At 37.1% G+C, this 11,937-nt stretch overlaps 1 long non-coding RNA gene across 2 annotated transcripts; it reads left to right on the forward strand.

The window, feature by feature from the left end:
- Window positions 1-2,706: 2,706 nt before the first annotated feature.
- On the forward strand, window positions 2,707-7,165 carry LOC113073300 (uncharacterized). Of its 2 annotated transcripts, XR_003280480.1 has the most exons (4): window positions 2,707-3,145; window positions 4,025-4,221; window positions 4,788-4,949; window positions 7,047-7,165. It is a non-coding gene; the product is annotated as an uncharacterized LOC113073300 (long non-coding RNA). The 2 variants fall into 2 exon arrangements; XR_003280479.1 differs by lacking the exon at window positions 2,707-3,145 and having other exon boundaries at window positions 3,590-4,221.
- Window positions 7,166-11,937: the final 4,772 nt, after the last annotated feature.

Consider the following 11,937-nt stretch of genomic DNA (forward strand, 5'->3'; position numbering starts at 1 on the left):
AGTAAGAGACTCTAAAAGTTAGATATCCAACTCATGTTTCACATCTAATGTAACCTGTGAGCGTTATTTGACCAAGTACAATATGTTCCCGAATCAACATCCTTGTTGATCCTGGAACAACATTCCAATCAACCAATCAGAATTGAGTACTTTTCAGAAAATATCTGTTTTAAGCTTACAATCAGGATTAGGTTCTTCTACACCCTTGTTAATCAGCTATAATTTCCCACTGATATTAGGAATAAATTATAGGTAGGCTTAGGTTTAGGGGTAGAGATTGGGTTAAGTATATGTTTTTGGACAATAATGTTGATCCAGGATCATCAAAAAATACTGATCCAGGAACATATCTTACTTGGCAAAATCTCTGTAGGAGAGTGAAACCAAAATCTCTACAAACTAAGCCGATGTTTCACGATCACTTTGAAAGTTATTTGAGACTGCCACTAGGGGGAGAAATGTGACAATCATAATTCAAATGTCCACGACAGAGGAAAGGCATCTTATCTCTGCTAAGAAACATAATGGAAGTCATTCATTTCCACTGGAGATTAGTTGCAGGAGCTGTATGGAGTTCAAAACTGTGAGCACAAGGTTAGAATTACCAATATATTGAATTCATCCACTTTATCATGTAAAAAACAGGGGCGCTGTAACAGGGGGAAGGTTATATATATATGTGAGTGTATATATATATATATATCGGAGAACATCGGAGAACATCGGAATCCATGCAGTTTTTTCCTGCTTACACGTTCACCAGTCATATCCGATCTGTGCCACATGAGAGGAAAAAATCGGAATTGGGTCACTTGAACCATGCAGTGTAAATTGGGCCTTTGTGACATGGTCTGTGACTCATCTGGGATCAGTTCAAACTTGTCATCACAGGTAGGTCCGTTTAACAAAGATCATTTATTTCAGTAATTCAACTCAAATTGTGAAACTCATGTATAAAAAAAAAAAAATTCAATGCACACTGTGTGAGCAGACCTGAAAGTGAATTGTATTCCTGTGGACAAGTGGTGTGTTGAAGCCACAGAGTGTATAACATTTATTTTCTATTTTCATTTTTGTTAAGGTATTAAGAGGTATTGTAACTTACTTTATTTGATTTATGGTTAGTTTTGGAAGCTGTAGGGAGAGGGTGCCATTTGATTTTGTACTCCTGTTTTTGGTTAGTGAGGGAGTTGAGGAAAGTTTTTGTTGTTGATTTCTTTTCTTTTACTTGGATAGATTATTTAGTACTTCTCCTGTTAGTCAGCTGCTGTTTTGTTTGTTGTTTTGGCCAGGTCCTCTCCTGAAGACATTCATTGCTTCCCTTTCTAAATAAATTACTTAAATGGTCAAACTAAGTGGTGGTTGCATTTTCTGGAGCAGAGGACTGAGGTGATTCCTCCACGATTTTTTTATTTTATGACGGTACATATTCCAATGGCACCAACAACATGCCGGAGTGTTAAAGTTTCTCAAGTGGATTGAGAAACAATGTGACAAAACTAATCAGTATAAGAGAACTCTCCTGCTGGAGGACTCTACTTCTAGTTCCTCTGCCAGAGAAAGTAAGGCGCAAGGAGCACGAACATTCTCAGTCCAGACATCCTTTCAGCACCAGATCGTACCAAAACCAGAAATCATTGCAGTACACACACACTTTCTACTGTGATCCATGCTTCTGGTCAACAGGTTGATGAGTTCAATATCAACCGTACTTGTGTTCAACGAGCTTGTCAGCAGTACCGTAAGGATCACACTGCAATCCATGATGCAGTGAAAGATTGGGGTTTGGAAAACTGGATTCAGTCGATTTAGTCTATTTGCTTCGACACAGCTTGAAGCATTTCAGGCAGGGAGAATGGAGCTTGCTTGTTGATTCAGCGGATGCTGGGATAAGATCTGCTGCACTTGTCTTGCCACTACCACCATATTCACAAGATAACATCAAGATAACTACAAGACCAGATTGACAGATGACAATGTTGTTGCCAGTGTTTGGCAGAATGTGGCAGACAACAACCTTCAATTGTGCTTCTAGCAAAAAATGAAGTTCTGTGTCTTTGGGGTAAAGCACTATGCAAAGTCTTAGTTCCGCTCCCTCCTTCCAATTGCTGCACCCAAAAAATTGAATGAAGTTGATGGCTGCCACAGATGAAAGAGCGGCAATTGGAAGCCTTGAAAAAGCCGGTGAACCACCTCTGGTATCTCAGTGAGAAATTGGTTGCTCCTGTTTGATCCAGATTTCACGGTGGAGGTAAAAAAGGCAATGGTTGCTGCAATGGAGACTAAAGTGGACAAGGAGAGAAGAGAGTGCATATAGACCTAAGTATTGCAAAAAAGGATTTAAGCAAATTCATCACAAAAAACACTGACACATTTTATTAACTATTCTTGATCTCCCTCAATACTTCCTAAATGAAGATCCTGGTACCTGGGCAAACAATTCAACCATATCACAGACGAGGAGACTAACAAGAGCCTGATGGTGACCAATGACAAGTCAGAAAGAGTAAATCCAAGAGTACAACAGAGTACTCTCAAAGACTGAATAACAAGTGGCTACGTTCACACTGCAGGGCTTAATGCTCAATTCCGATGTTCAAGGGTGTTTACATTTCCAATTAAATGCGACCTTTTGTGATCTCCTGTGTGAACGTGAAATGACCCAGAAGTGACCCGCATGCGCACACTGTAACCCTTTGTTGTAAATTTACAGCGAATTTCTTACAGAATTGTACTGTATTTCCATAATACAGTATAAGGCTGTATAATTTACAGAACAGCTGTAAATATACAGCACATTTCTGTTTTCTTCCCGATAAATTTGTAATACAGTATCAGACTGTAAATGCATTGCATTTTGGGATTGATTTTAATTTCGCGCTCAAATTCAGATGAGACCTGACGCCAACTGATGTGCCAACTGTGTGAGTTTTTGTGAGTTTGCAATTAATCTTTAAGCTTTTTGGTTCGTGTGAGCTTCGTTTCGTGTAAGCATTTGTCTGCGTCTTTCAAATATGAGTTGCCTGTGACGCAGCAGAAACGGTTAAGTCTCATGAACTTCATGAAGATGGGAGGAAGAATCGGTCATGCATTTGTGAGCAAAAGTGGATTTTAGAGCTTGAGAAGACTTCAACTGACTGATACGGTAAGCCAATCTCTTTTTATTTATTTATTGCGTTCGGTTTAAGTTGCACGAATAAGTTTGATTTTGCGAACGTGGTTATGTAACGCGAAAAAAAAACGCACTCCTTCGATCTTTACCAAGTAACTAACGTTAACTTAACTTCGAAATTTCACACAAGCAGCATACCATTTCATTTGCATGACCTACTTGTGTGTGTGTGTGTGTGTGTGTGTATATATATAAACAAGTTACATAAAATAAAATCACGAAACTAAAAATCACTCGTTCCACCGAGTGATTTACCATGTCATTTGGATGATCTGCTATTTTTTTTCTTCGTTTCAGGTTTTACAATCTGATGAAAAATCCAGTGCTATTAAGTGCTTCAGTACGTTAGTGTCTAGTCCACGTGCAAAAATGCCATGGTGTCAGTTCTGCGATTGTACTTTTGAATCGTTGTCAAATTTGGTATCAGTCAAATGTTTCAGTACAGAATCAGATGCCGCATGGTGAGGCCGAACACTCACATCCACAGTCTGAATTCTTTGATTGTGGTGATGGCAGAGAGCAGTTGGAGAATGCACTTTTGCCAGATAATGCAGATGAATCTCTCTTTTTTTTTTTTTTAAACATGCATTTAGTTTTGCAGAAGAATGATGAGGGAATTATGTTTGGGAACATTCAGTTAATTATTGTACATGACAATAGCAATGTGTATTTTGTCTCAAAGAAAAGTCAGTCTTTTTGTCTTGTAGACCAGGGAGTTCATTGCTTGAAACCACAAGATCAAGGCTAGCTATGCATAAATCAAGACAGTCTACTGGATTACTATCCTCTGCCTGAATATTAATTGTGTGGCTTGTCAGTAATTGTTCTCTCATCATTCCTTCCCAATTTTAGAATAATGTCTGGAATGAAAGAAGTCCTGAAAGATGCTGTATTGTTGGTGTTGCCAAGCCTATCTCCATATGTAACCAACCAGCTTGTTGAGAAGCTCATGGACCAAGGTGTCGAAGGCTTGGATGATTTGGTTTACATAAAAGATGACATTTTGGAGTTCCAATGCAGAAAACTTCTTTGTTCATAGAAAAATCAAGGTAAAGATTAAGTTGATGTAAAAGAAGTCTAAGTAAACCATTTTCAGAAAACAACACATAATTTTTACTTCTCTAGTTTATTATTCTTGATGTAATAACTTGTAGTTATTTGTCTGGAAACTAGACAAAATAGTAACTAAGAAAAGGATTTTTTTGCAGTGGGGTGTTGTTTCAATATCGTATGACTTTTTCAGGAAGTGTGGTGATGGTATGAGAAATATAAAACAGATTTTAATTGGCAACATATGTATGAAAGAATCAACTGTGTTCAGCAAAATTGTGTGGTTAGTCCAGCTAACTAACTCTAACACTACTTTCATTTAACCAGGGAAAATTCCTTTAAATAGGATTAAATAATATAAATTTAATTATAGTATTACTGTATTGATGAACCCTACCCAAAAGTCCACTAAGGCAAAATGAAATGGTGTATCCTGTGAACAGAGTTCTTTTAACAGTTATGTAAAATTATGAATAGACAACTACATAGAAACAAATTGGAACCGACAATAGTTATTTTAAATATTATTATTACTTTTTCATTCTGATTTTTATTTTTATTAAAGGTCAATCTCTGAGCAACCAGTGCTGGATGTTGAGTTTGGAGGGTCAAATTGTGTGTGAAGGAGCACAGCCCAACTTCATCACTGGCCTGGCAGCGCTGTTTGCCTCCTATAATTTCAATTTACAGTACCAGGAAGATGCAGCACCCTTGAGTTTGTTCAGAGGTAAGTCATTAGCATATTTGACATATATGTTTTAGACTGAATTGTCACTAACCTTTGTCTTGACAGTATTTGTTAAGGACTTCATTTTTCTTTTCATTAACTTTTTGTACAGCTGACTACTGGGAATAACAATATGGATCTGGTTTAACACACTGCAAAACATGCTTTACTTATTTGTTTCCAGTCTGAAAAAAAAACTTAATTTGGAATTATTCACTTGGAAAACAAGACATTATATCTTATCTAATTTTACGTATCTAGTAAATGCATCTTGATTTAGGATTTTTTTTTGACTGGAAACCAGACAAAAAGAAAAGCATTTTTTTGCAGTGCAGACAGGGCTTAGCTTACAGGGTTAGTTCACAGAAAAATGTAAATAATGTCATTAATGGCTCACCCTCATGTCGTTCCAAACCCGTAAGACGTCCATTTATCTTCGGGACACAGTTTAAGGTATTTTAGATTTAGTCCGAGAGCTCTCAGTCCCACCATTGAATTTGCGTGTACGGTATACTGTCTATGTCCAGAAAGGTAAGAAAAACATCTTCAAAGTAGTCCATGTGACATCAGAGGGTCCGTTAGAATATTTTGAAGCATCGAAAATACATTTTGGTCAAAAAATAACAAAAATTACGACTTTATTCAGCATTGTCTTCTCTTCCGTGTCTGTTGTGAGTGTGTTCACAACACTGCAGTGACGCTGCTGACGTGTTATCTTTGTTATTGGGCGCACAAGAAAACACGTCAGCAGCACCGTGAACTCTCACAACAGACCCGGAAGAGAAGACAATGTTGAATAAAGTCGTAATTGTTGTTTTTTTTGGACCAAAATGTATTTTCGATGCTTCAACAAATTCTAACGGACCCTCTGATGTCACATGGACTACTTTGATGATGTTTTTCTTACCTTTCTGGACATGGACAGTAGACCGGACACACAGCTTTAATGGAGGGACTGAGAGCTCTCGGACTAAATCTAAAATATCTTAAACTGTGGTCTTACAGGTTTGGAACGACATGAGGGTGAGTCATATATGACATATTTTTTATATTTCAGTGAACTTACTGTTTAAGCCTTAGTAAAATAAGGGTATTTAAAGGGATGGTTCTGAGTAAAATCAACCTAGGGTCATTTTCACCATGACAATGAGCCAAACACCCGACCCCCCCCCCACCCTCCCCAAGAAGCCTTTTCCAAAAGTTGTGTCTAGTAAATTACCCCAGTAATAATGATGACCAGAAGGGTACCAAACTTCTACAGTAGTACAAATAGGTTATGTACTCCTAAAACGAGGGATTGGAAGGTTTGTAAGTACATGAAAGTGAAAGTGACGTGACATTCAGCCAAGTATGGTGACCCGTACTCAGAATTTGTGCTCTGCATTTAACCCATCCAAAGTGCACACACACACACAGAGCAGTGAACATACACACACACTGTGAACACACACCCGGAGCAGTGGGCAGCCATTTATGCTACAGCGCCCGGGGAGCAGTTGGGGGTTTGATGCCTTGCTCAAGGGCACCTAAGTCGTGGTATTGAAGGTGGAGAGAGAACTGTACATGCACTAACCCCACCCACAATTCCTGCCAGCCCAGGACTCGAACTCACAACCTTTCGATTGGGAGTCCGACTCTCTAACCATTAGGCCACGACTTCCCTCATCAGAGTTTATTAAATAACAATTGCCTGATGGCGAATGCTACCGCTAACAAAGACGTAGAGTTCACTTACATGATTTGGTAAAAGTTTGTAAGGACTTGTGCAATCAACCGGTGTTGTTGAAAAAGTTTTTTGGACAACTTAGTATTTGGCTCAAGGTCATGGTGCAAAGGACCCTAGGTTGAAATTTAGTTATATTAATGAAGTCACAAATGTTTGGACTGGATTCGGCAATGTGTGCTCTACATAAACAGGGTTTATGGCTGCATTTCAACAGATACTCTGGTAGGCCCTGATCCAGTACCTGATGAAGGGATTATTATGTTAATATAAGCTGGGTGAACAGTCGTTAAATTTCTCTCTCTCTCTCTCTCTATCACTATATGCACAGTCTATAATATTTCATTGTTTTTTTCCTCTTTTCTGCATTTTAGACGCTTTGTTGACATCAATCCTGAACGTGGACCAAGGCAAAAAAAAAGGAAAAGTGACTTCAAAGAAAACTGGCCAAGTTGTGCAAAAAAAGAACGCCACTGTAAGCCCACCAGTTTCCTCACTTCTGTGAAAACTTTCAGACTTTGAATGGAACTTTGTTTAGATCCTGTCAGCAAGTACATTAAAAGTGATTATGATTACTGCATCATTAATTCCATTTATATAATACAACTGCCATTTTTAAGCTCTATTCTTTAAATATCTGAATAAAAAAAAAAATGTTAAAGGATAACAAGATTACTATATTATAAAGTGTTAAGTGTCCAACTAACATTTTAAATGTAAAAAAATAAATAAATAAAACTGATTGCATTTCCGCCAAATGTGTTTACAAAAGGCAAATGTCTGGTCATTGCTTTTAAAATAAATGTTTTAAAACCCAGATAATGTTGTTGGTTTCTGTTTTCTTGTTTAAAGTTCAGAGTATAATGTTTTCCCTGTAAAAAAAGTTTTTTTTTTTTTTGCTGTAGACAGTATAATTCCGTAAAATTTTGTGGTATGTGTATTTTGTAATTACAGTGCAGTACAGTAAATTTAGGAACCCACCTGCAAGTATTTTACTGTAAATTTACAGTAAAACGGTTTACAGAACTAGTACTGTAAATTCTGATTACAGTACTAGTTCTGTAAAAATACAGTATGTGGCTGGCAACCCAGCTGCCAGTATTTTACTGTAAATTTACAGTACAACGGTTTACAGAACTAGTACTGTAAATTTTGATTACAGTACTAGTTCTGTAAAAATACAGTATGTGGCTGGCAACCCAGCTGCCAGTATTTTACTGTAAATTTACAGTGAAAAGTTTTAAAGTGCAGAAGAGTCCTCAGCGGCGAACGACGTCACTCGTTGTTTGCGGAAGTAGCTAACGTTAAACATGGATGTCAACAACAGTGTAGTCAACAGCGGAGCCCTTTTTGCAATATTAAAGTTATTTTCCCAACGGAGCCAGCACAATTACAATCTTCTCGTTTTAAGAAGAAAATTTAACAGAAGGAGGAGAGCAAGGTTTTTGGCCATGGCGTTTTGTGGAGAAGTGTTAACAACGTTGGTACAGAGAAATGTGTCAGTGCGGAGTCGCAGCCAGGAGTGGTGGGATACTGATGTGAGTGGCTCTTCTCGTTCCCGCCTACTTCAATGCAGAATTATGACGTTTGTCATCAATGATGTATGGGTGGGATACATGTGGACTGGCCGTTCAGACGGAGGTCGTATTTTAAAAGATCGGATGCGCATCGGATTCAGGACCACATACCCAAGTGGCCTGGGTCACATTTGAAAAGATCGGATCTGTGTCGTTCAGAGTGTCATGAAAAGATCAGATACAGGTCACATAGGGGCCTGCAGTGTGAACGTAGCCACAGTTCATTATGCAGATTAGCACTTAAGACACCGGCAAGAGTTCAATGGTTGAAGGATTTGTTGGATCATCATAAATATCTGGATCAGATCTCAATTTTGTTCTAAGTTCACTTTCTTCACCAGTACAGTAATTTCACATTTTAACATTCTGCTTTTACATCTGCATGACCTTTGTGGCTGAAGAGACATGTCAGACTGTCATCATGATCTAGATCAGATCACAATTTTTCTAAGATCAGTTCTCATCATCAGCACTGTAATTCAACATTTTAAGACTAAATAAGAGTGTTCTTATTTTTAACCTAAATCACTGTTTACTAATGGTCTTGTACAATTATTAATTATGTACTGCTATGGTCATTAAGACCATGTTTATTTTATTGAGTAAATCCCAAACGCAGTCCAATCTTAGGGAAATTTAGTTCGTTTCCATTTCCTTATTCCACCCAGAGTACACAGTGATGTTAGGCCTAGTGTGCACTGCAAGCTCATTCGCATCCTCACCAAGGCCATTAAAGATTGGTCAGCCCCAGAAGAGCCCACCTGAGGCTGCCTTGACAAATGGATTCTGCCAGGGCATTGTCAGCTAGCTCCCTGCCAGAGACATGCACCATTCTATCCAGATGTTCATGGAGATCTCAAGTCATGGCATTACTCAGCTCGTGTCCACACTTCTGCCTTCAGCATCATTCACCTCTATTGATGTCACTGAGCAAACAGGGTAAAAAGCTTCCCCCTCTTGAAGTGGCTATCGTTGCACAGCTCTGCCCACTCATGGCCCGATAGAGTGAGTTTGGGACAAAAGACTGCAAATTTTTCCTCGAGCCAAAGCACGGCTACATGCCTAAGGTGCTCGCTACTCCATTCAGAGCACAGGTTATTACACACTCAGCTCTTTGTGCTTCCGACATATATAGGCAGATGGCCCTAATCGAATGGGTGGGCTGAAATGGCATTTGTTTGTGTAGCTACACAAACATTACAAAATCAGGGTTCAGTATTTCAGAGTTTTAACCTGAGTAATCAAAGTAGGTTGTAACCGGAAAAGTTTGACATCAGATTTATCAAAAGAACATTCCATCATGGAAAACCAATTAGTCTGATGATTCACAATACTTTTATAATATAGTAAATGTCATTACTATATAGAACAGTGCACAAAATAATTGTCAAACTTTTTTGTCATTTACAGTAGTAAAATGTTGACTGCGTATTCAGAATTAGCAGGAGAAAACCTGGTGGTGATTGCACATGTACTGACTGACATAGTTATGGAGGTAATGATCTGGGTGAGAAATTACATACTGCTGTCCAAAATAATGCAGGTTATCAAGCAGAACAATGCCACCTTTGAAACGTGGCATCAGTCAATCAGAAACAATACCTGAGTGAAACAGCTACGTGCAGAATTTGTTCAGCAACAGCACTATGTGGTGTAAATGTTTTGAGATATTAATGCTAATTATAGTACTGTTCTACAGTCTAACAACTTGGTAAAATAACTAACCAAATTGTCTTTTTTAGAAGGTGATGGAGCTGCATGCTGCTGTGACAAGTACATTTTTGTTGATGAGATATTAAGTCTGGCAAAAACCAAATAATTAATTGAAAGAAGATCATGATGTTGTGTTCTGGTGATTTCGAAAGAATCAGTAGCAAAATGTAAGTGTGGTCAGTTTCGATTTTTGAGTTTTTAAAATGTCTTATTAATCTTATTAATCTTATTTTTGAAATCATATTAAAGCAAATGTTAAAAAAAAGTATCTGAAAACTTTTATTAAACACTGTACACTTTTGTGTTTTTAGATTTTTTAAGTATAAATGATAATAACTATTATTTTTATTATTATTATTTTACATAATACACAGAATTGTGACATCTCTAAATAAATTTCAGACAATTAAATATGTATGTTTTTATATGCACACATAATAATCTTACCTTTTCATTTGACATGTCTTTTTTAATTTAATTTTTTTTTTTTAATTTTTACTTGAAAATTGTCGATTGTAAATGTATTACAATAGTGGCACTTCAAATAATTTACATATCTCAACCCAACAGACATTTAATGACAATGATTTTAGAATTTTACATGTTAGTACTTTTAACAGTTAGCTTATTACATGCTTCAAATCACCCTTGGTACTGAGTTACAAATTATACATACTACAGTCTACAGTTGTTACATTAGAAAATGCACTTACATTATGTATTATTATGCAGCGTGATAGTCACACACAATCGTCAAATTTGCGTTGCTGGAACATCTAGTGGCCAGCAGATGGACCCATATCAAAAGTGATGAGCATCTTGAGCAAGAATTCATGAGGACTGCTGATCACGTGCTAAAAAAAAAAAATATTCTGTGTCGTTGTGGGCTAAACTCAAGAACACAAGTTAAGATGTGTTCTTTTTCGAAGCTATTGTGCATAGCTTGTAAATCAAACATTATTTTATTTTAACTGAATTTATTGATTTATTGTATTGCTTTATAGAATGTTATTATAGAATGTTCATATAGAGAAAATCAGAGATATTGATGGAAGTGAATTTGAACCATATCCTAAAATATCTAAATATAATAATAATAATTTATTACATTTAAGCACTCAAAGCGCTCTACATTGTGAGGGGGTATCTCCTCGTCCACCATGGATGATGAAAAAGGCAGCCATAGTGCGCCAGAACAGCCACCACACACCAGCTTATTGGTGGAGAGTGGGGCGGACTAGCCATCTGGACGTTCTGGAGAAGTTGTATGTAACAACTTCTACATAATTCAACCAATCCGATGATGACTTTGACACTCCTGAAGTGTTTCCACTTTTGTGTCCCATATGCATCAGACGTTTAGCCAGTGATCCATGGGCAGAGACTAGGCTTACCCTGGAAACTCCTAGTTCCAAAAGTGAAACCTACTGGCAGAGAATGAATTTGCTTTTTCAATAAGCCCATCTGCTATTTTTGCTACATATTTTTAAACGTGAACCAGTGGATCAACAAAAAGCAAATGCATTATACAAATCTAAACAATTAAGACACTAACATATATTTATTTAATTTAATATAATAATTGACTAATAATAACCTAACTGTTTAAATTCATATAATAATTGATACTTTTGACTGTTCCCTTTAAAAATTGTTTAAAGGCTTAAATGTGAAGTTGTCCGGTCTTAAAATGTCTTTAAAGCTCTTCAATTTTATTTTTACAAATCCTGCAGTTACCCAGTTATTTGATGGTACCATTTGGAATAACTATTTATTTAGTTATATTTAATAAGCCCTTTTTAACTGTCCTCTTTTGTTGTTTTGAGAATGTTCTGTAATAAAACATAGGACCTCTGCACATTTGTTTGTAGCAAATTTACAGACAATGTAATAGAGATGTTTATTTGTTGGGTTGATATTGCTGTAACGTAACTGACAACAAAGTTTTCCTTCTGACTTGATTTAACTGCACAAG

Source organism: Carassius auratus, unplaced genomic scaffold, assembly GCF_003368295.1.
Source record: "Carassius auratus strain Wakin unplaced genomic scaffold, ASM336829v1 scaf_tig00011856, whole genome shotgun sequence".
Classification (NCBI taxonomy): Eukaryota; Metazoa; Chordata; class Actinopteri; order Cypriniformes; family Cyprinidae; genus Carassius; species Carassius auratus.